The sequence below is a fragment of the Procambarus clarkii genome, chromosome 93 (assembly GCF_040958095.1).
Source record: "Procambarus clarkii isolate CNS0578487 chromosome 93, FALCON_Pclarkii_2.0, whole genome shotgun sequence".
Lineage (NCBI taxonomy): Eukaryota > Metazoa > Arthropoda > Malacostraca > Decapoda > Cambaridae > Procambarus > Procambarus clarkii.
The window spans coordinates 9,688,661-9,714,446 of record NC_091242.1 but is presented as its reverse complement, the minus strand read 5'-3'; the positions used below and the strand labels follow the sequence as shown (position 1 = coordinate 9,714,446).

The following is a 25,786-nucleotide window of genomic DNA, read 5'->3' as shown; positions in this document are numbered from 1 at the left end:
TAAAAAGAACGTCGCTTTTGGCCGTTTGCCCGTATGGCCGCATATGGACGTAATTTGAAAATGAAAAAAAAATTGAAAATAAATTTGGGATTTTTTTTTTCAACAAGGGTAAGTTAAGGATCCTCTGATAGGTTAGGTGGGCAGCAAATTCTCATAAAGTTTCAAAACGTCATGAAAAACGTTAATTGAAAGTTCCTCTTCTAAGCTGTCCGAGGAGGGCCGGACTACTCAAACAGAAAACGGAACAGTACGTCACTTTTCTGAGTCGATTTCAATACAATACAATTTTATTTAGGTAAGGTACATACATACAATAAATATTTACAAGGATTGTTTGACTTATAGGTAGAGCTAGTACATACAATGCCTAAAGCAACTATTACGCAAAGCGTTTCGGGCATTTCATTTCAAATTACGTCCAAATTTGGCCATTGCGCGCATACGAGCCAAAAGTGACGTTATTTTTAAGAGGACGGGTTGCTTGGAGAGTGGAATACGACCCACTGTAAACAGATAAGGTATATCTCGAGTCTGGAAACAGTTGAACCTACATCGCTGCCAGACGCCTGACTGATTAATGCCATGGAGGCTCCTGGTTGCTTTAAGAAACTCCAGTCAGTGAATCTAAGAGGCAAAACAAAATCAAGAAAATGCATTAAAAATATTATGGGGAAGAGTGAGAGTGTAGGAGAGAGGGAGGAGGACAGGCGGGGATGACAGCACCAATGTGGGTCACCACCACCGTGGCGCAGCCCTCCCTCCCTCCCTCCCCCCTCTACTCTCTTCATCCCCTTCAACATTATTATGTGTAAGCTGTGTGGAGGGGACAAGCCTGGGGTCAAGTGCCCCTCCTTCACCATCACTGCAACCGCTGCCACAACAACCACTACCACCACAACAACCACTACCACCACAACAGTCACTACCACCACTACCACCACCCCAGCCACCACTAAAAGCACCTTCATCACCTTCAGTGATTAAGTGCTTAATTGCACACTAGTTTCTTTATCAGCTATCTCACCCTGTCAGAGTAAATGAGACAAATGTATGTGAATGCATGTGTGTGTATATATGTATGGGTATAAAGCATATATGGAAGCTGATCAGAATTACATTTCACCTTTGTGAATGTACATTAATGACACTAAGTAAAAGACACATCGAACACTTTATGTAGGGCATACGTAAATCTGTGTATCTATGTATTTACGTATGTAGGTTAGCTTAGCATTTTAAAAGCACCGAATCACCTTCTGTGGTTGAGTGTTCAATAAACCCCTGAACTATATGTTTAACACTTCTCTAACCCTGTCCATGGAGGACAGAAGAAAATGTATATATGCTGGTTAGCATTGTAAATTTATGGCCACGTTTGTGGTAGAAAAAAAAACACTACCACCACCCTAGCCACCACCCTAGCCACCACCACAGCCACCACTACCACCACCACAGCCATCACTACCACAACCACCCCAGCCATTACCACTACCACCACCTCAGCCACTGCCACAACCACCACTACAACTCTTACTAACTAGCACTATGCACCAGGCCAAGACTTAGGGAATTTTATATTCATCAAGCAGGGCAAAACACGACTATCACAAGCCCTAAACATCTTATGGAGACGGAGCCTAGATACTGGTGTCATCCCTGACATACTTAAAACAGCGGAGATCGCGCCACTTCACAAAGGCGGTAGTAAAGCAGATGCAAAAAATTACAGACCAATAGCTCTAACTTCACACACAAAAATCTGTGAAAGATTGCTAAGAAGTAAGATTACAAATCACATGGAATCACAACATCTATATAACTCGGGTTCAAGAACAGAGCGCTCCTGCCTCTCATAGTTGCTGGATCACTATGACAGGCCTCAGGTGCCATGGAAGACAAGCAAAACACAGATGCGTTTTACAGATTTTGACACAGATTTTGCTAATTTGTGTATCACAGATACACAGATTTTGCAAAACTTTCGATAAATGTGACCATAGTGTTATTGCGCATAAAATGCGTGCAAAAGGATTTACTGGCAAAGTAGGGAGATGGATCTTCAACTTCTTAATGAACAGAACGCAGTGTAATAGTCAACTCAGTAAAATCCGGATCCTCTACAGTGAAAAGTTCAGTGCCCCCCAAGGTACTGTACTTGCTCCGGTACTTTTTCTCATCCTAATATCAGACATAAACAAGGATACAAACTACAGCACTGTATCATGTAACCACAACACAGCAGTTGCAACATCAGGATCTGCGGGTTGGTACAAGAATTCAACCAACTACGAACCTCTTAGTTTGATGAAAGGGAGCAGTAGAACAACAGAAGTACACTTACATCGCAGCAGGCTTGGATACCCATGTGCATGGGAAATAGGCTTACAGGTTCAGGAAGATGAGAGGAAATATCAACACTGGAGAAATGCCCGACAGACCACTGGAACATTATCTAACACAGTGCACAGTTACAAACTCATTAAGATTTCAACTTAGATTCAACAGAGCAGAAGAAGTTGTTAAACACATGGGACAATCTTACTGAAGCGACCATACGAGTCATAAATACTCATACTCCACCCAAGTAAAACAGAAACGAGCAACACTTAGTGGGCCAGCCAGAGGCTTAGGGCCCACGCAGGAATTTTCCTGCAAAAAAAAGGAAAAGGGAAAAAAACTCCCAGGTACCTATTTACTGCTAGGTGACCATGTGCATCAGGGGGAAAGAAACTCTGCCCATTTGTTTCTGCCTCCACCGGGGATCGAATCCGGAACCTCAGGACTACGAATCCGAAGCGCTATCCACTCAACTGTCAGGCCCCCTTGAAAGAGGTTCTTGAAAGTCCAGTCAGAATTCTATACCGTTCATCCTCAAAAAGCTTCAGAAACTTTAACTTTCCTTGAACTTGTATACCATTTCAAGGAAACTTGAAATGGTACACAAGTTTGCAAGAATGTTCGTCACAAGAAATGCTGAAGGAGCTGTAATTAACGATTATAGAAAGGAGGAAAGAGAGAAAAAAGGCATGTTAATGATATTCAAAATGCTTAAAAGTATTAGACATATTGACAAGGAATAAGAATAGGAGGAGAGAACACTGCTGGAAGATTAGTCATATCATTTACAACCTGTATGAGAATGGCTTGATCTAAGAGTACGTACTAGAAGCCATCTGCATCAACAAATTATAATAATAGACATAGAAAACATGCATTTCGGAAGTGATTGCCTTAGACAACCGGAGTCCAAAAGCTAAAACGCAGTCCTGCAGGCATACCCCCCCCCCCCCGGCGCTCTGGCCCTTCCTCTCAGGCGTAGTAATCAATATATGTTTGTCGTTCCCTTATGCAGGGGCTCTCTCTAGTCCCTGTATGCAATACTGCTTAGTAAGGTATGTTTCAGGTCAAACACGGGGCATAATGTATCACTTGGGAAGACCCTTGTGGCGGCATGATGTGAACATGATCGCGACGTCATAGATGACTCAACGCCATAAGCTGTTCTGCCACTCCCTCACAAGTGTACCGCAATAAGTATATATTGTATAAAATGTTAGTGAGGGTTTTATTAAGTGTTGGCACTGTTTTGTTTTTGTATGTATATGAACTATTAGCATAATTGACATTTACTGAGCTAGTAAAACATATACATGAACTTGTGCTAGGCATGTATAGTTTACCGTTATATTGTTTGCATTTACAGTTTACGGTTGTTTAAATAAACACTTGTGTTTGCAAGCCAACGATTACAACATATATAAATATACACTTTAAGGATTTACCACCGATTTTTGCCGTTTTAGTTAGTTCTATAGAGGCAAGAGGGTGGCTTAGGTAGAGTTGATTATAGTCCTGGACAATGTTCAGGTCTAAGGTATACTTGCTGGGTGATATATTAGCTATTGTGGTGGCCTTAATAATCCTCCCGCGGGTTATAGGCCTAAAGCCTAACACCAAACCAATGCTTAGCAGCACATCGGCAACTGCTGCAGTGACGTCACATGGACGCTCCATCACCGTGGACACAACTCCCCTCTTCACCCCCTCCCCCTCGCCTCTCTCTTCCCCTCACCCCTCTCTTCCCCTCCCCTTCACTTGGACTCGTCCCCGTTGCTCCGAGGCTGGCCTCCCGGGGCCGGTAATAACCAGTTCTCTCCCGCCCTTGCCTGATGTCCACGTCAACCCTTACCCAACCCTTCTCTTCTGTCCATGGAGGACAGAAGAAAATGTATATATTCTGGTTAGCATTGTAAATGTGTGGCCACGTCTGTGGTAGAAAATAATAATAATAAAAAAAACTCATGTGTTTGATTTAGTTTGGTTTGTTCTTAATCTTTATTTTCAGTCTATAGGGTAAAGAAGTCGTCGTCTTCCATCTTGTTTGGAGGTTTATAACTCGCCTTGCCACAACTGGTTTTAAAGCCGCTCTTAACTTGTATGCACTTGCCATGACCCGCCAGTTTAATAAGAAAACAAAGACTTTTGCTTAATAAAAACTTTCAAAATATTTTATTAATAATAATTTACAATTTTCTTCATTAAAGTGAATCATTTTAAAAGAAAATTAAGATGTAATATATGACTCTGGACGATCCAGGTCGGTGGCCTGGTCGCCATGTGAGGGGACGCTGATGCCACAACAAACCCAATACCGACCGTCGGTAATATCGACCCCAGACCGGTATAGCAGGCTCCAGATACCGGTCTCCCAAACTGGTCGTTGATACCGGCAGATCAGTATAAAAGAGGCCGTTAAATTGAGTGGATACTGTATGGCTGTTCTTGTATGATATTAAAATATGATGATAGATGAAATAGGTTGGGTAGATTGTTCTTTATCTCAAGATCTAAAAGTTTTGCTAGAGTTATTGGTATATTAGTGCAAGAGAGAAAATAGAGCATGAAATGATTGATGCAAATTTGATAGGTCTTGATTCAGTAAAGAATTTTGTAAATATTAATTTAAAATTGAGTTGTAGATTTATGGAAAAGGTTGCTGGATAATATTGATATAGGCTAATAGATACGAGGTCACTGAATTGTTTAAATTGTAGGTTAGTTCAAACATAGAGCCTGCTGCAATCTTCAGCAATCTGTTTAAACAGAAGCATAAAAAGTTTAATTAGAAATGAACAGAAAAGTGCAAACAGAAACTAGCAGATCCATTCTCTATTACAGTATATTGAAAAGTAACAAATAAAAATTTTGTATGGGTCAATGGACTGATAGATGTTGTCAGAGCTCAAATATGAATTCGCTACAGCTATCTCGGGCAGTTCAGCTTGTATCTTGAGGGTCCCAGTGAGGGTTCAGTTTTGAGGATCTCAGTAGCACAATTAAGTTCGTTCTCGACTCGCAATTGAAAATTCCGGGTTCAAATCTCGGGCGGGACAGAAATGGTTAGGTGCATTTCCTATCACCTAATGGCCAGCTCACCAAGTAGTGAATAGGTACCCAGGAGTTAGTCAGTTTATTGTGGAGTTGCATCCTGGGAAGGGTCAGCAATTCAATCCTGGGGGGCAGGGAACTCGATATAAGCCTAACATGTACAGTGTGTATAAACTGGCCGTCTGTGTTCCAACACAATGAATTATTATTTTGGTCTAAATGACATGAAATGTAAAATGTGTGGACAAAAGCAAGGATACAGGTCATAGATTTAAGCTAAGGAAACAAAGCTTAACAAAAACATTAGAAAGTAAATTTTTTTGCAAACAGAATGGTACACAGTTGGAAAAAGTTAAGTGAGAAGGTGGTGAAGACCAAAATTGTCAGTAGCTTCAAAGTGTTATGACAAAGAGTACTAGAAAGATGGAACACAAGCATAGCCCTCATCCTGTAACTACACTTGGGTTATTACTCTACAACATACCATCCTACACCGAGTGAAAATTGAGAAATTATTGATAGCTCTCAGCTTACATTACATGAAATAGCAAATAATTTTATTGCTGCTAATAAATTTTATAGCTGATGCATACATGTATTCAAGCGTGTGGGTACGACAAAAACCACACCAAGCCCCAAGGAAAAAGAGGGGGGCAGTCTGCCAGCCAGGAAGACTCCGAAACCTCATAACGCACCCAATAAGGAGAAGAAGAACCGAACTCAAACAAAACCAGATCCATCACAGAAGCGTAAACAGGGTCTTACAGGAGATATGCACCAAGAGACTCCCAAACCTCTGCAGGGAAAATTTAAGAGGAGGGGAACCTCCGGAAAGGCGAATCTGAGGAACCCAAAGGCATCCGGAAACCAACCCCGGAGGGGAGGGGGGGGGGGGGGATGGGAGCCGCCCCTAACTCAAATTCATAAAAGGAAGGCGGGTGCAAAAACCCCCTCCCCTGTAGGAACAACCCTTTCCTAGAGGGTACAAGGGGTTGTCAAAAGGAGCCCAAGAACTCCACGTAGAATCCCCCCCCGAGCCCGAGGAACCCCCGACAAAGAACCCGAGGCAGAGCCCTTTACACACCCACCACCTCCAAAAGAAAAAGCTTCCAAGAAGGGAGTCTGCTGGATAGACCCAGAAGCCCCAGCGGGAAAATAGAGCTCAACCGCCTCCACACTCAAATCAGAAGTGGCAGCTCTCAAAGCCACCCAAGCGTTATCCCGAGCTAAACCCTGCCCCGACTCCGAGGCCCTCAGACATTTGGGAGCCAGAAGCAAAGGGGGGGGGGTAAGGAGCAGGGCGAACCACACCCACCTGGAAAGGAAGTGGGGGCATGGATCACTAATTCCACTGAGCTTTAGTAGTAGTCAGGGGAAATTGAAAAATTCCAGCATAGCAGCAGTAGTTGCTTCTGGAATCTTCCCTTATTAAGACTACTCGTAGCCAAGTGGATAAAGCTTCTGCCTCACATGCATGGGGTCCATGATTTGAATCTCCTAGAGCCGAGGTGAATGAAATGTTTATTTCCACAGAAGTATGGATGACAATTAATAAACATTTGTTGTATCACTTCCTACAAAAAATGCAGAAAATTTGGTGATAAATAGCACAAAGAGGGCAAATTTAAGTATTAACAGACATGCAGCTTAAGGGTTAAAATGTTATGGATTTTACATGAATCCATCAGGTTACTAGCATTGATTGTACATGTATTTAAATAGATTTAAAGTTGATGTAAGTTAAATAGACAAGTTGTAAATACCAATGGTAAACAACATCCACTGGGGTATGAACTTAAGACCTTTTGTGGCCTCTGTAATCCACTTATGCTACCACTCACAGAATAAGCTGTGTGTGTACACAATAAATTACTGCTCACAGGATGAGTATGGGGTACACCATAAACTACTACGCGCAGCATGTGTATGGTGTAAACAACCAACTACTGCTCACCCAAACATAGGGTGCATAATAAACACGCTACCACTACAGCAACAATCAGTAGCAGCTGACTTGCATGGACCAGATAAATAGGCCTGCTGTTTCTTTATCTATTCAAATGTGTTTTTATAGATATGATCAGATACATCAACATGTTTTATTAAACAAGTTGATGTTGCTGTGTTGGGAGGCAACTGATAATTGTGAATCAATGTTGTACAATTACAGTATACAGGTATATATATATATAAACTGCAAACAAAATAGTTATGTAATACATAAGTATGAAAATACATAACCGTGCAAAGCTCAGTTACAAAAAATAGATGTAATGCATAACTGTGAAAAGTTCAGGCCCCCAAGGTACTGTGCTTGATTCAGTACTCTCTCTCATTCTCATAATGGACATAGCCAAGAACATAAACTAAAGTACCTTATCATCCTTTACAGATGGCACTAGGATTTTTATGAGAGTAGACAACATAGAGGATACAGCAAACCTCCAATCTGATGTAAATCAGGTCTTACAATGGGTCATAGAAAATATGGTATTTAATGAAGGCAAGTTCCTTCTCCTGCGTGAACGAAAAAATTAACATATAAAAATGGACACCACGTACAAAATGCAGTCAAATTATACTAAAGAATGAAAAGAAATGTATGTGATTTAGGTGTAAACATGTCAGAAGACCTTACCTTTAAAGAACACAAGTAGCCATTACCACTGCAAGAAAAATGACAGGCTGGATAATGAGAACTTTTCAAACAAGAGATGCCATACCAATGATAATACTATTCAAGGGGATATGGTCATTTCGGACACAAGACGAATCGATGATTCGATAAAGCTCACTTTGTTAAAACCGGATATATTGTTATGCAAGGTTGTATTAGCTTAGGTTAGGATGAATTGGGCTCAGCTGGGTTAGGTTTGGGTGGTTTGAGTTATGTTGGATTGAGCAGATTTCAAAATCCACTAGCAAATCGTCTTGTGTACAATGTGACTTTTATCCCTTTTCAAGACACTAGTGCTCCCTAAAGTGGAATATTGTTGCACAATAATAGTCCCCTTCAACGTTGGAGAAATTGCTGCCCTGGAGAGCATGCAGAGATCCTTTAATACTTGATACCTGCTTGATGGGGTTCTGGGAGTTCTTCTACTCCCCAAGCCTGGCTCGAGGCCAGGTTTGACTTGTGAGAGCTTGATCTAACAGGCTGTTGCTTGGAGTGGCCCGCAGGCCCACATATCCATCACGGCCCGGTTTGTCCGGCACCCCTTGAAGAAAAGTATTTGGTTTTCTCCTGAAGATGTCTACGGTCGTTCCGGCAACATTTCTTATACAGTACAGTACTAGCTAGGAGGATGTTAAACAACCATGGACCTCTAATGTTTATACAGTGTTCTCAAATTTGTGCTTGTGGCACCCCTGCTCTTCACCGATTCTATTCTGCATTTTCTTCCATATTGTTCACTCCAGTACGTTGTTATTTTATTGAGTTGATTTGGGACCTGGCCCTCAGTATTTTTCACATGTATATTGCTTGATATCTCTCTCATCTCCTGTCTAGCAAGTACATTTGGAGAGCTTTGAGGCGATCCCAATAACTTAGGTGCTTTATCACGTCTATGTATGCCATATGTGTTCTCTGTACTCCCTCTATTTCAGCAATCTCTCCTGCTCTGAAGGGGAAAGTGAGTACTGAGCAGTATTCAAGATAGGACAGCACAAGTGATGCTGCTTAGTTCACTGCTGCTTAGTTTTCTGCTAGAATCCATCCAATAAAACATCTAAATTATTGGGACAGATTAAAATGTTCAAAGCTGTATTCTCTAGAATGCAGGTGGGAGAGATACAAAATAATTTACAATTGGAAAATCCTAGAGGGACTGTTTCCAAATCTGCAAAAAGAAATGATATCACATGAGACCAGAAGGCATAGCAGGATGTGCAGATTACCCCAATTGAAAAGTAGAGGTGCAGAGAAAACTCTGAGAGAAAACTCTATGAACATCGGAGGTCCGAGCATGTTCAACACGTTTCCACTACACATCAGGGGTATAACTGGCCGATCTCTAATGTTGTTCAAGAGAGAATTCGATAAATATCTCCAAAGCGTACTTGATCAGCCAAACTGTGAATCATATGTCAGGCTGCAAGCAGCCACATCCATCAGCCTGGTTGACCAGACCATCAACCAAGAGACCTGGTCAGAGACCTGGCCTCAAGAGACCAGGCCGTGAGGACCTTGACCCCCAAAATCAATGTAAGGAATATGCATTAAAAATACATAAACTTTAGTTTAAGGAAACATTTACAATTATTCAAACAACATTATTGGAAAACTGTAACAAGTTCGCCATCAGTGCAAATGATTTAGCTTAAAGAACATTTGGGTACAATTCCTGAACTCCTTATGTGACTAGCCAATGTACAAATACAGCACACTTGTTCAGAAACTTTCTGGGATAAAACAAGAACACTCCTTGAGTAAATGTGTGGTGCTTTTTGTCCTTGAGTAAATGTGTGGAGCTTAGTTTTTTGTCCTTGAGGAAATAAGTGGTGCAAAGTTTTTTGTCCTTGAGGAAATAAGTGGTGCTAAGTTTTTTGTCCTTGAGGAAATAAGTGGTGCTAAGTTTTTTGTCCTTGAGGAAATGTGTGGTGTTAAGTTTTTTGTCCTTGATGTGATATGATCATCCCACCCATTTTTGGTTATTAATTGATATGTTAATTGTTTCAAAGAATAATTATGAACATTCATATTCTTAATTGTCAACAACATAGCATCAGTTATGTTTTACCTGATTAATTCCAGTCTTTGATGGTTAAAAAAAAGAAAGTTACAAACACAATGAGCACCAAAATGTTAGGTAAATTATCAGGAGAAAGCACTATGCCATTACAATTACTGTATGTAACACTGGAAGGGCTGAAAGGATTCGGATTTAGGATAGTATGCCAAAAATACCTATAACACAAAGCATGGGGGGCTAAGCATGTAGAGTCTTGCATCTTAATGTTAATTAATATTATGTGTTTATTTCTAATACATCTTGTTAAATATACATATAACTATCATAACATAAATGTGCAAAAAGAGTTTACTAAATTATTATCAGTATATAATTGATGGGTTTGATCAAGTTTGTGGACTCAACAGTTTGTGTTTACACTGGCATGTTTTTGTATAAAGTACTGGGGTGTTATGTATATAAACAACCCAGCACTTTAATCAGCAACAAGGGTTCGTTATCAAAGATGTTGTTACCAACAACTTGTTGGTAACAAGGCCAACAATCAAATTAATCTAAGAATTAACAATACCCAAATTACAAGTAGAGTAGAAGGGACGTTCCTTGGTGTTTACATTGACAACCAACTAAATTTTTATTGCCATATGCAATATATAACTAAAGATAAATCTAAAACAATAGGCATTCTCTCCAAAGTCAGGTACAGTGGTACCTCGGTTTAAGAGTTTAATCCGTTCCTGGAGACAGCTCATATTCCGAAAACTCGTAATCCAAAGCTAATTTCCCCATAAGAAATAATGGGAAGTGAATTAATCCATTCCTGACTACCCAAAAACCTCACTTCAAACTAAATTTTATAGTTAATTCATCTAAATAAACCTACAAAACTATGTTCAAGTTATTACTTACCCTTGCTGATGACTGCTGTTGGCATATGGAAGATGGTAAGGAGGAGGGAGGAGGAGAGGTGTTACTGTTTGGAAGGGGAGTCCCCTTCCATTATAACATCAGGCAGTGAGGACTTCTCTGGTGTGCACTCTCTGGCACGTTTTGCCTGCATACCACTAGGACGTGCTTGTGGCTCACTGCTTGCTTGTCTTACTAAGAATCTGTCTAAAGACACTTGTTTTTCCCTACATTTTAACAATTGTCTGTAGCAAGACATCACATTGTCATTTAAAAGGTCAATGCAATGGCCTGCTACAGCTTTATCTGGGCGAGTTTTTTCAACAAAACTTTGCAGTTCTTCCCATACTTCACACATTTTCTTAATGAAGAAGGTACATCCTCTACTGCCTCTACTAATAACTATTTTCTTAGGTTGAACCTTACCACTGGCTTTCTTGGGACCCATGGCAAGATATATAATAACTTATGCTCAAATGGCCAAAAATCTAAAAAAAAATTGTAAATCCTTTGAAGAATTCAGGTGGGATGGTCACTGGGCACGAGGCACTGGTAAACTGAGGCGCGATCGCCATGCCACCACGCATTAGTCGGCCTGTACGCATATCAACACCCTCATCTTCCAAGGCAACCCTCGCTTTCCGAGGGCAAATTTTCCAAGCAAATCTTGCTCGTATTCCGAAAAACTCGTATACAGGGACACTCGTATTCCGAGGTACCACTGTACTATGTATTTTGCCCTGCCCTAGTTACTCAGTATTATTTACTCGTTTATCCATATCTCACCTATGGTATCTGTGCCCGAGGATCCACTCCTAGGTGCCCCTGTTCACCTAGCAGTAAATAGGAACCTGGGAGTTAGACAGCTGCTACAGGCTGCTTCCTGGAGGTGTGTAACAAAAAGGAGACCTGGTCGAGGACCAGGCCCGCGGGGACACTAAGCCCCTAAATCATCTCAAGATAACCTTTAACCCTTAAATTGCGCATCGCATCATATGATGCTTTGGACTACCGCGCACGATTTGAAAGTCCCACAGGGTATAGGGGGTCCCCATACACTACCCAGGGGCTATAGTAAACAGCCGCCATTTTGAACAAAAATCCAGCTCACGCTACTATCACGTGGGAGGCCTCAATTACCCAGCAGCCACCATGTCGAGCGCACGGCCGAACGCTTCCCGGGCACACCCCACGCAATCACTCACCAAAGAACAAATAACCAGCGAATTATTTTCCGATGGTGAGGAAAGTGACTTTGATGACTCTGATATAGATAAAGACTACACACAATTGACCGATGAAGATAGCACGGACAGTGAAAATGAGATACAGCCGCCTCCCATGGCGAGGCCTATACGCTCACCCATGCCACCTCGCCCAGTGTCTACCCCAATTCACCCTTGACCACACAGTTCATGTGCTTATTTAGAGTCTGAGGATATGTTCGGTGACGAGTCAGAGGAAGCTGACATTTTTTTCTGGTTTTAGTGAAGTGGAATCAGAACAGTGTTACAGAGCCTGGTGCCAATACCAGTGGTGTTACTGGGCGAGATTTTGTCACATCAGCAGTGTCTCGCCCAGCCAAGCGCCACCGCATGGAACAACATGAGGCACCAAGAGCCTCATGTTTACGTGCTTCTACCTCACGTTCACGTAGCGGCCGTACTGTGCGTAGGCGGGCTTCAGCTCCTGGTCCACGGGGGGCATCGCTTCCTCGCCGTAGTGCCCCTGTTGCACCCCCTACATCTCGCAGGACACCAGGTGTACTAGTGTGGAGTGATGGTGCTGGTTTTATTCCCCGAATTCCTGCCTTTGACAATAAAGACGTTGGGATTACAGAGCTCTTCCCTGATAATGGAGAGGATATGAGTGAATGTGATTATTTTACAGCATTCTATGATGAGCCGCTCATGGAATATATTGTACACCAAACGAACCTTCATGCGGCTCATCTCATTAGAACAGAGATAACAGAATTTTCACGATTGCAACGTTGGAAAAACACCAATGTAGGTGAAATGTATGTGTTTCTAGCGATATGTATGTTGATGAAACACTGTGTCAAACACGCTCTCACAGATTACTGGAGCAAAGATCTGACTATTCCAACACCTTTGTTCAGGAAATATATGTCCCGAGACAGATTTCAGATACTCCTCAGGTGTGTGCATTTTGCAAGTAATGAGGACCAGACAGAGGATGATAGACTTTGGCGAGTGAGGCACTACATAAATGAAGTGATTGGAAAATTCAAAGATTTTTACGTACCAGCACAGAAGCTGGCGATTGACGAATCCCTTGTACTTTTCAAAGGACGTGTTTCCTTCAAACAATATATTCCCTCCAAACAAAACAGATTTGGCTTGAAATTCTTTGTTCTGTGTGACTGTGAAACAGGATACGTGTTACACATGATTCTGTATTCAGCTAGCGATGTAGACATTCCCGGTAACGACGAACATGGTTTCTCAGGTAGTGTAGTGAAGTCACTGATGGCACCATGGATGAACAAGGGCCACATCCTATACACAGATAATTACTATACAAGTACATTGATAGCTAGGTTCTTGATTGAAAATAGGACCGGATTGGTTGGCACAGTAAAGGCACGAAGAAGGGAAATGCCAGTGTTTGACGGTGGACTTGCAGTTGGCGAGTGCCAGGTACGGAAATGTGATCAAATACTCTCGGTACGGTGGAAAGACAAGAGAGAAGTGAACCTGCTGACAACCGTTCATGAGGGTACAATGTTGAACAGTGGCAAGGTGCACCGTGTAATGAAAGAACCAGTATATAAGCCAGACTGTGTTCTTGACTACAATCTCAACATGCGTTTGATTGATAAGGCTGACATGATGATTGGCACTATCGAGTGTGTGCGGAAAACAATGAAGTGGATGAAAAAAAGTGTTTTTCCATCTTGTTGACATGAGCATGTTGAACGGCTATAATTTGGATCTGGTGAAAACTGGACATAAATCTATTTTCCGTTCATTTGCTTTTACGCTTGCAACACAGTTATTAGCAAAGTTTGGTCAAGAAGTCCCTGGCATACGAAGACCAATCATGAACCCAGTGTTGCAGCATGATGCAACACCCCAGGCTCGCTCACATAGATACCTTTCAGCAACACACACTAAAGAATTTGCCACCAGGTGGAAAGCGTGCAATAGGCCAACGTGCTTGCATAGTATGTAAAACAACAAAACAAAGAGAACAGAAACGTAAAATGGTGCAAACATGGTGTGAAGGGTGTGGAGTTGCATTGTGTGCTGTTGACTGCTTCAACGACTACCACTCACTCCAAGATTTCTAAATGTGCAATAATAGTGCAAAAACCTGTACATAGTGTGTGCTAGTGTGTACATATAAAATAATGAACATTGTGATTACTGTACATAATATAATGCCATAATGGAAAACATTTGTGTGCACATGTGTATACTCAATGTATGCAACATATATTGACAATAACTGTAGTAACATTATGTGCAACACAATTAGTGACTAATATTGAAAAGAATACACACGTAGACACTGTAAATAATTGTTTTTTTTTTTTTTTTTTTTTTTTTCTTTTTTCTTTTTTTTTATGCGCCTGTGGGTGTCAAATGGTATATAGCCATGCGCCATTTAAGGGTTAATTACCTCTGACACCTAATTATTAAAAAAAATCAACAATTAGAATAACAAATTCCAGTCCTCAGACACCTCTGCTCCCTTACTGAAATCTTTGAACATGTTAAATGTCAAGTCCTTGCACATGCCCTAAAAGAGTTCTCTATACAGTATCTATAAAAACTTAATTGCAGTGCCAATCCTGACCTTAAGCACTTACTCGAAGCGCTTAAGGTCATGATTCCTGAATTAAATTCCTAGAAGGCTGTAAAAGAACTCACTGTCAACATATGAGGAACAAATATCTGATATTCCTAGAGTGAGACTTGGCCAAAGCAGAAATGCAATACAAATCAAGGATCCAAAATTGTGGAATGACCTCCCAAATGTAGTTAAAAGCTGAAAATTTCCCAACCAGTTTAAAAGAGAGACTAAGAAATATTTACTTAATAATACTTGAGGCTCAAGTCTCAATGTAGGACAGAACCAGAGATGCTTTTTCACCCACAGAGTTATAAACCCATGGAACTGCCTACCCGCCAAAGCCATAAATGCCAAAACTGTGTTAAGTTTATCACCTTTTTATTGTATTCATGTTATTTTTCTAGAACTTCGTGGTGTAGTGGTAAGACACTCCCCTGGCGTTCCGCGAGCGCTTTGTCATGGGTTCATGGCCGGGGAGGATTTACTGGGCGCAAATCCTTAACTGTAGCCTCTGTTTAACTCAACAGTAAAATGGGTACTTGGTTGTAAAAACGATTCTTCGCGGCGGGGAACGTATTCCAGGGACCTGCCCAAAACGCTACACGTACTAGTGGCTCTACAAGAATGTAAAAACTCTTGTATATATCTCAAAAAAAAAAAAAAAAAAAAAAAAAAAAAAAAAATCAATTTTGTTAGCTTACTTCTCTTTTAATATTGTGTTTACCCACACACATGCCTTTAAATAACTTACTAAAGTTAAATTATTAAAGTTTTGTCCAAAATGCTTTACATAATAGTAGCTTCATTAGTTTGTGTAACTCCTGTCACTACAATTGTACATTACATTATGTTCTTTATACATTCTTTTGAATAAATATTTAAAAATTTAAATTTGAAAGTTCAGCATTAGATTTTAACTGTTAAAAGCATTATATTACTGATTTTAATCCTGCACAATGGTCAGTACTGGGTATACAATAAATACATATATACTTTGTGCGAACCGACAGAAAAAAAGGTTCAACTACAAACCCTTCCCAGGATCCAACCCATCACAATGGTTGTAATACTCAAATCACTTATGCTATCCCATCTTGAGTACTGCTCAGTACTCACTTCCCCCTTCAGAGCAGGAGAGATTGCTGAAATACAGGGAATACAGAGAACATATACGGCATACATAGACACAATAAAGCACCTAAATTATTGAGATTGTCTCAAAGCTCTCCAAATGTACTCCCTTGAAAGGAGACAAGAGAGAGGTATCCAATAATATGCACATGGTAAATACTGGAGGGCCAAGTACCAAATCTACACAGTAAAATATCAACATACTGGAATGAATGATATGGAAGGAAATGCAGAACAGAACCAGTAAAGAGCAGAGGTGCCATAGGCACAATCAGAGAACACAGCATAAATATCAGAGGTCCATGGTTGTTCAACATCCTCCCAGCGAATATAGGAAATATTGCCGGAACAAATGTGGACATTTTCAAGAGAAAACTGGACAGTTTTCTTCAAGAAGTGCTGGACCAACCGAGTTGTGGAGGACGTGTGTGTGTGGGCCTGTGGGCAGCTCCAAGTAACAGCCTGGTGGACCAAGCTCTCTCAACTCAAGCCTGGCCTGGGGAGTAAAAGAACTCCCAGAACCCCATCAAGTTCCAGGTACAACCCCACAACAGTTGACTAACTTCAACTTCAACAGCAGTCAACAGTTGACCTGTTGACTGCTAGGTTAACAGAGGCATTAGGTGATAACAAATATGCCCGATCACTTCTGCACCACCCAGGATTCGAACTTGGGATTCCTGAATTGTGAATAGAGAACAAACCCAAGTGTACTACTCAGAACACTGAACAATGAACAAAATCAAAATTAATCATCACAGTGACGAAGGTATGTTGGACCAAGCTCTCACAAGTCAAGCCTGGACTCGTGCCAGGCTTGAGGAGAAGAAGAACTCCCAGAACCCCATCAAGCAGGTTTCGAGCAGGTATGTAAATAGCTTTGTTAGTTTACATCAGGTAAAGTGTACATGAGCAGACAGTGTAAACTCCAGCACAAGAGTGAGCACATGTCTCAACAATCCATGATACCTGGCTAGTGCACGAGCAACCCTAAACTAAATATCAAGACATTGTCGTTTTAGATTCAGCTACTTGGAACATAAAGTTCCAAGCAGCACAGGCTAGGGTGAGCCCGTCATACTTAACTGGTACAGGAGATGTGCGCATGCTGCTATAGCGGTGTGTCCACTCACAAGATGAGTGGCGCTGCCCAATAAACTTGCCCCTCGGGGCAAAATTTAAAAAAAATTTAAATGTGCGCAAATGATATCAGGATTGATTGGTGAAGATTAAGCCACCCAAGAGCTGGCATGGGCATGAATAGCCCGCAAGTGGTAGATTTTTTTTGCTGCGAATGCTATCTTTGGTCGTGAAACAACTTGACATATCAAGATACATTTGTTTATATATAATCCGTGCGAGGTGTGTGACGTCAGTGTGATGCTTTACAGTCATGGGTGTGTTAACATTGACTGATAAAAATTAAGCCACCCAAGAGGTGGCACGGGCCTGAATAGCCCGTAATGTGTTAAGATAGCACTGGGTGAAGCCCCCACTGGGTCACCTACCTGTTTTCGCTGGCCGCCTGCCTCAAGAGTCCTGGTTATCTCCCTGGACTGTTCATGCCACTGCTCCCTGGGTAAGAGTGCCTTCTGATGCTCATAAAGAGGAGTGACAGCCGTTTACCACGCGGAATATATTCCCGCGCACACACAGGTGAGAACACACTCGACCTTCGAGACCCTTGTTGTCAGCCGTGAGTCCCTCAGCAACACCACCACAACAACAACACACTCACCCTGGCTCAGCTGTTCCTCCCTTCGTACACCACAACACGCTTCGTACACTACCTTTAACACCCTCAATAATAATAATTATTATTATTATAATTATAATTATAATTATAATTAATAATAATAATAATAAATTATTATTATTATCATTATTATTATTATATAATAATAATAATAATAAAATAGAATAGTTAGTTATGCCTTTTTTACTTTTTTGTTAACAAGCTTAGGTATACATAGCAATGGGCTGCTACCCTCTTCTATATGAAAGATTATACAGTGTAGATCAAAAACTAGCTATAAGTTCATCTAATATTTCCATCTCACTGGATTGAATTGAATTGAAATTGAAATAAGTTTATTGAGGTAAAATACACACAAAGGGATGAGGTAGCTCAAGCTATTCTCACCCCATTCAGTACAACGTGTTAATATATACATAGACACACATCACAAATAAACACATTACCAAACATTCTGAGAGGTAAAAATATACATTTCCTCCCTCACAAGTAGTATGTTATCAGACGTACACACAAATACTTTTATGACCTAGGTATACTGTATAGACAATTTGCAAGACACCTGCAGATAATTCAACAAAATATTACAATCTTGGTGCAAAATTCTTATATCTCTCAAGAATATCATCAACCTTTCCGTTGTGACACATCCAGGCTATTTGTTCAGGAACAGTCCTTATCTCAGTGTTTCTATATACATTAATCAACGGACAATCAAGAATATAATGGGCAAGGGTGTGAGACCTTAACATACCACATAGTTTACACTTCGTGTCATTACCATGAACATCTATCCCATATTCCCAGTAATATTTGTACCCAAGCCTGAGCCGCATGTACACAGAGTCACTCCAAGCATTTCTCCTTTTACCATAAGTGAAATGGGTGTTTTGACTCACATACATGTAGTGTTGCATGGTTTGACTACTCTCATACATTATCTCTCTCCTCTCCACTCCCGCCTGTGCCTGAATATTTCTGATTTTGCTTCTTATTTGTCTCATTGTGAATTCACATTCAATGTCAACTTGTGGTTTTGATGTGGCACGTTTGGCCAAGTCATCCGCCACCTCGTTGAGCACTATTCCAACATGAGATGGAATCCACATGAATTTCACACTATAACCTTTCAGTTGTATCTCAGTTATTCTTCTCTTACAGTCCTCCACTATAGACATGAAGACTGGGTTTCGACTGTTTAAGGACTCCAGTGCTCCTCGGCTATCGACAAATACAAAACACATTTTTGTCGTCATGACGTACTTCCTCCAAACACGCCAGAATGGCCTGCAGTTCAGCTTGTGTGGATGATATATAATTACTAAGCCGGAGTTCAATTATCCTGTCCACAGTCCCAAACTCCGTGTAATCCCTTATTAGGACACCACACCCTGCCCTGCCATCTTCCGCCACCGACCTGTCGCAATATACATGTAAACTGTTGCCTCTTGGTAACCGAGATATCATGCTTCCATACAAACACCGTAATTGTCCCGGTTCATGATGAATCTTTTTCACCTTGAGGGGTACAATTTCGACGTCTATTTTCTGTACTTTCCAGGGAGCAGACATATTACACTGTCGAGAGGGTTTACAGCAGTCAAGTACGTCGTATTCCCTGAGGTCATGAGCTAATCCTCTCGTATAGCGTGTCTCCCTCAGTTCCTGGAAGTGTGTACGTCACTCAAGCAGGTCTGAACGCTCTCAAACAGCTTATCCCCTCCTTTTCTCCGCATGAAACGAATAGATACTCTAGTGTTAATGTCACGGACTCTATCACACACACTCTGTAAATTTAATTCCATTCTCATTATTTCAATCATTGCATTTCTTTGACATCCAAGAATAATCCTCATAGCCTCGTTCTGTATCAGCTCTATTTTTTTAATTCTGCCTTGGCCTGTGTAAGACAATACGGGTGCTGCGTAGTCTATCAGGGACCGAACAGTGCTTATGTATAACATCCGCAAGATAGGTACCCCAACACCTTACCAGAAAAAGCCAGTGCTTTTAGAGGATGCAGACGGGCTTTACATAAGGTGCTGATATGATTTATTTCAGCATTTTTACTCTCACATGTGTATCCAACATACATGCCCAGATACTTGTACTTCTGTACACGGCTCAGTTCCACACCATTTAGAGTAAGTGTTATATTTCTTCGTTTCCTATACTCGTATTTGGTTTTATCTGCATTTATAACTAAGCCTAACTTGTGACAGGTTGTACCATGTATGTTAAGAGCATCTTGAATTTTGTTCCCAGAAGTGCCTTGTATAGAATGTCATCAGCATATATGATCGTCGTGACCCCTGGAGGATACATCTCTGATGCTAATCTGTTCATTAATACATTGAATAAGGTGGGACTTAATACTCCCCCTTGTGGGGTACCTAACTGAAACCTCCGTTCCTCAGACATGTATCCCTGGTAATACACCTGACCTTTTCTGCCTTGTAGATAATCCCTTATCCAGTGTAGCAATCTCCCTGTTATTCCCAGATTGGCTAATTCGTATAAGATTACTTCCCCATTGGCTTTATCAAATGCTCCTTGTAGATCAACAAAAACTCTACAATTGTCATCCACATTAGACAAACACTTTAAGAGACAATCCGCAGTACTTTTGCCTTTGATAAAACCAAACTGGACATGTTATCACCTACAAGGTATCGTAGCCTATTTAACAAAATCCTATCCATCATTTTACAAAAGCAGGATATTAAGGAGACAGGTCTGTAGCCTCCGTTTGACTTAGGGATAGGAATGATGACAGCCTCTTTCCATTTTCTTGGTAACTTTCCCCTCTCTATAACTCATATTAAACAAATCAAGTAAGGGATTAGGTTTCATACCGGCTAAATAATTAAGTATGTCATACGTTACTCCATCTTTTCCCCGGAGCAGTGGAGCTGCCACTTTTTATAGCATCCAGTAGCTCATCGTGGGTTATCTCAGTGCATGCTATAGATCTTGTATTTAAGGCACATAAAGTTACTCCATTTCTAATATTTTCCCATGACTCAATGGTGACTCTCGTGTCTGCAGGTAAGACCTCCATACCAGCAGCACTTGCCCATTTATCTACTAACTCATTAGCAACTTTCCCTGGATCTGAGTGAGCAATGAATTTGGTCTTACAACCCCTGATTTGTTTACTGCTCTCCATATGTCTTTAAGGTTCTTAGTATTACCAATGGACTGAGCAAATTCTTGCCAGTATCTGTCCCGCGCCTCCTTCCTCACCTGACTGCATTCCCTAGCCACTTCCAGCATTGTATTTTTCTCTTCATCCCTCATTCCATTTTTTAACCATGTTTTATGCGCACCCCGTAGCATTCTCTCCCATCCCTTGACTTGCTGATCATTGGAATATTTAAATTTCTTAGGTCCGTGCGTCTTGCTTCCCCTGCCCCCGTTATTTTTCCTCTGTACTAATTTCTCTATGTTCTCGACCATGTCCTCGTAAAAACTATCAACGCAGAGCGGCGTGTAATGTTGATACCAATCTCCCATATTTTGAATAAAATAATTTTTTCATATCTTTCTTAATATTTAGCCTTTTCCTTTGAAAGTGGACTTGTTTTTTCCCAGTGGTAATTCAACGTTCAAGGCAAAGTGGTCACTTAAGTAGTTCCCGAACAACCCGAGCCTCCCCCATAATCCCCTGAGAGTTTAAAACGCAGGCATAGTCAAGCCGTCCTCCCCTGATGTGAGTTGGTTCATTGTTTCCCAAGAGACAGGTATCTGGATGATCTTGTAGAAACTGTAACCCACTTGACCCCATTAGCATTAATACTACCCACTGTCCCAAGGCTTGTGTGCCGAGCATTAAGGTCCCCAGTGCCAGTGTAAGGATTAGTATAAATGCAGTCAGGTAAATAGTTAGCGTCGAAGCAGTTTCCTGGATACATACAATAAACTACAATAAATTCCCTCTCCCTTAATGATAATTTAACACAGACACTCTCTATACCTTGCGTTTTTGATGGCGGTTCTACTAACTCTGCTGGTATGGAGTTCTTAACATAAATCGACGTGCCTCTGATGTTATTTGCAGCGAAGAGGTGAAACCCTTTATAGCCATTTAATTTCAATAATCCTTCATTCCTATCCCCTGTCTCTTGGAGAGCTACAACATCAATATCATTTCCCATCACATAACAATGAACATCTGTAACCCTGTTTCTCAAACCATTAACAATTTCCATGACAACACTTTCAGTCTAGGGTGATCCATTATTAATCAATTCATTGCCTAAGTCATCCCCAATAAGTTCACTAAATGATAGCCATACCTTGTATAACATCTCCCACCTCCTCCCAAGTTCACCAGTAAAAGCGACATTGCGATTCTCAAGAGATTTTTTTCAGCCCTGAGACGTCCATTATTGGCCAAATGATTCCTTCATTTTATGTGTAATTATAGGGTTCTTCCTTTCCCCTACGACTATCATCATTCACACACACTTCACTTTCCTTCATTTCATCACTCAATATTTCATTTTTGTCCTCAACCACTATATCCTGACTATCCTTCACCGTTTTGTGATTTTCCTTGACCTCCTGAACGTTTAATTTAGCCTCGATGGACTCGATTCTCTGCCCCAGATTTTGGAGGAACTCACCAACTTTTTTAAGTTCAGCCCACACTTCCTTGACCCATATTTATTATGACCCTCTTTCTGAGCCACAGTAGCCACTTCACTCACCGTTACACTGTCACTGCCGGAGTCCTGAGTGGTGGCGTGGCTGCTTGTTGCTGGAGCCTGCCTAAGTAAAGGTGACTCCTTTCACCCACGCATTCGATCCGGTTCACTGGCACTGTTTGGGCAGACTGTTTTGCTGTGCTTCCCCGGTGTCTGGGTAAGAGCTCTTGCTTGCTCTGTAACATTCACCGGCCGGAGAACAGCCATACTCGGCCTCTTGCTACACCCACAGCCGAGCTCGCATTGTGAACACCTCCACAGTTGCAGGCATCTGGGAACTATTTTCTCACCCAGATTAGTCTGTTTCTACACACAGTAGAGAGGTGAGACTTTCCGCAGAAACGACATCGTGGATCATTTTGACAGCTCCAGGATTTATGCCCCCATCTGCAGCATTTCAGGCATATTATGGGCTCTTCCACATACTTTGCTACATGCCTGTAGTCAGCCCCGGTGATGAACACTTTCTCGGGTACGTCACCTCTCACTAGAGCCACCACCTGACTCCTAGCTTCACCTTTAATAAGGTGACGCTTGGCCCACACAAATCGTTGGTCGTCGAGTATAAACTCGGGGTCCAGAATCTGAGGGTATTTATAGATAATTACCTTCGTCAGCTTCTCGTTCCCCTCCGGTATTTCCATAAGAATTCCATCATATCCTTGCTGGCTAAGAAACGTCACTGCCTCCATAGAACCTACCGTTAAGTAAGGTCTGTTTACACCTTCCTTCAGCAGGGGCTCGAACTTGCGGTGTTCTCTTCCGAGTTTGACGGTCCACAGCAGCTTCTGATGATAGGCCAGCGTGCATGAGGCAGGGAAGAGAAGCCTCCATCTCCGCTGACCCTCACCTTCCTGACATCGTTCCGTCCGTTTGTCTGCATCAGTCTCGGCGTCGTTCTTCATTCTTATCGTTTCCGTTAAGTGTATTACTGTCCACACTACGCCTTGTCTTCTTCGTTTCTTCTTATTCCTTGTCAGAACTTCTAGATACTCGCCCTCCTCGTCTGACTGGCTGCTTTCAGGGTCCATGTTAATAACGCCGTGAGAAGTAGCCATGTCTTCTGGTGACTGAGTCTCCATCTCAGTACCCAGCAGGGGGGGGGGGGGGGGGAAGGTGCGGAGCAGGTATCTTGACCCGACCGCGTCCCAGGTAAGACTGTCTGTCTCACTGGATGGTTAGTCATACATGGAATTAGGGGAGAAAATACCTGCCTCAATACAAAAACAAATCAACTCTGACAAAAAAAAATCAGGAGAGAACATTAAATGTAAGGCTGATCCTAAAGCCTCCTGTTACGACCCTGGGTTCCTCAGTGGAAACCAGAGGTCAAAATTGAGCTATTAAACTTTCTTATAGGATAGTTGGACGCATCACGAGCTGCAATTGTTTGTATCTTCCCTGCCAGACGTAAGACTATTCTTGTTTCTCAAAGGGCATTTAAAGACTGAGCTTGGGGTTGATTATTAAATAATAACATAGGCACCAACTATGTTTACTAATACTTTCTAATCATTTGTAAAGTAAACTTGAGTAAACTTGGTATAGGGCTGCGGTACGATTAGTTGAGCAGTCTGCCGGCAGCGAGCTAGCTGGGGGGAAGGAGACTGAGAGACTCCTTCTTCTCTGAGCTGGCGTTGGGTGGACAGGATTCTCCTACCCTTCCCGTGCCACCTTTTGGGTTGCTTCATCTTCATCTTAACACATTCATAAGGGAGACATCTCCCATCACGCAGGGTGCATTCGCACCTCCACAGATCTCTAGTATCAGCTCTTGATACTGGTAATGGCTTAAAAGGGCCACCACTTACGGGCTATTCATGCCCGTGCCACCTTTTGGGTGGCTTAATCTTCATCAATCAAATCAATCCTACCCTTCGTCCTCGTTTCTTATTTCTGTGTATTGTTTCCAGCTAAGTATACTGTGTACATTCTTCATTGTCTGGTATACACGTGTTCTATGTGCAGAGTATTATACTTTGTGTGTAGTAGGTGTCTTAGTGTGTATGTTACTAGTTATTCTAAGGGGGTCCCAGTAGAACCACGTGGTCTCCCTACCCTAAGCTGACTCTAGCTTCAAGTGTTTCCCCTAGTAGAACTTTACCCTAGCTTGTGTTCAGTGTAAAACCTTGTATCCTGCTTAAGTGGACCAAGGCTTTTAACATAAGATAGTGTGGTAAAGTAATTATTATTATTGTTATTGGTGTGAGTGTATATGGGGGGTTGTTAAGGGGTTAATAAATAAGTAAGTTAGTAACGGAGTATCCCTTCTTCCTGTGTGGGAGTGCAATGATCAGCCTCTAGTCTGACATGGTCTAGTAGCAAGTTATTATTACTGTGGATAGTTTATTTTGGGGGCCGGGCCTTTTAGTTCTCCCATATTTGATAACTGTATTCTAACTACCCTTACCCCTTAATAGTACTAGTTCCCCCATAGCAAGTACATCATTCTTATAACACCTCCGTTAGCAAAGTCTGAGTACAGCACAGCTGAGTCTTATGATTGCTAGACTTTCAGTTATGAGTTGTATTACTTACGCAATTTATAGCATTGCTTTTGCCTCATGCCTAAAAATTTGTTTCGAGTACTGCGGCGGTCGGGTGGAAGTGAGGGAGAGCCCCTCTGTGCCTCAGAATTTATATGGCCCCAGACTTCCCGCGCATCTGCGCGGGGCGTACTGCGCAACTGTTTCTTTGTCCCCCTCTTCAGAAACATCTCCGCTTTGTATTTCAAAGCAGAGGCCATATACCATTTGGTCTGAAGTCGCTTATAACAGGGCAATCACAGATATAGTGTTGGAGAGTATGTCCCAGTTCTTGTTCACATAGTTTATAGTGGGAATGTTAACCATTGGGAGATTCATTACCTGCAACCACCTGCCATAGATATCAATATCCCAGCCTAATTCTGGCAGTTACAATGTCACACTGTCTAATGGATGTTTTATGCTGCCCGTACATATAATACAAGAGTTTACATTCTTGTAAAGCCACTAGCACGCGTAGCGTTTCGGGCAGGTCCTTAATCCTAACTTCCCCGGAAATTAGGATTAAGACCTAATCGACCCCACCGAATCGTTTAACAACCCATTCACTGCTGGGTGAACAGACGCTACACTTAAGGATTGGTGCCCAGTCAGGATTGAAACCCAAGCGAAAACGCTTGCTAAACGCCAGGGGCTAGATAGACAAGAGGATTGAGGCATTAGAAAAATTAGCCATGGAGGGTAGACGGGGTAAAGATGGTGGTGAAACAGGACGTGAAATGGAAAGTGAAACATGCGTAGAAGAAAGTAAGGAAGAACATGACGTATTGATGATAGAGGATAGTCAGGAAAATGAACTTTCTAGTAGTGTTAGCGGTGTTCAACCTTCTGTAG

The 25,786-nt window shown here is 41.7% G+C and overlaps 1 protein-coding gene across 5 annotated transcripts in view; it reads right to left on the bottom strand.

Annotated features, from left to right (window-relative positions):
• Window positions 1–25,786, bottom strand: part of Ucp4A (Uncoupling protein 4A) — a 182,848-nt gene that overhangs the window by 131,172 nt on the left and 25,890 nt on the right. For 3 of the 5 annotated variants that reach the window (XM_045728604.2, XM_069319680.1, XM_045728606.2), the window contains exon 1: window positions 17,450–17,712. The exons of the other annotated variants lie outside the window; for them this stretch is intronic. The gene's annotated coding sequence lies outside the window, so the exon portion shown is untranslated. Of the gene's footprint in view, window positions 1–17,449; window positions 17,713–25,786 lie in introns of those variants that run through there. 5 annotated transcript variants of the gene reach the window in all.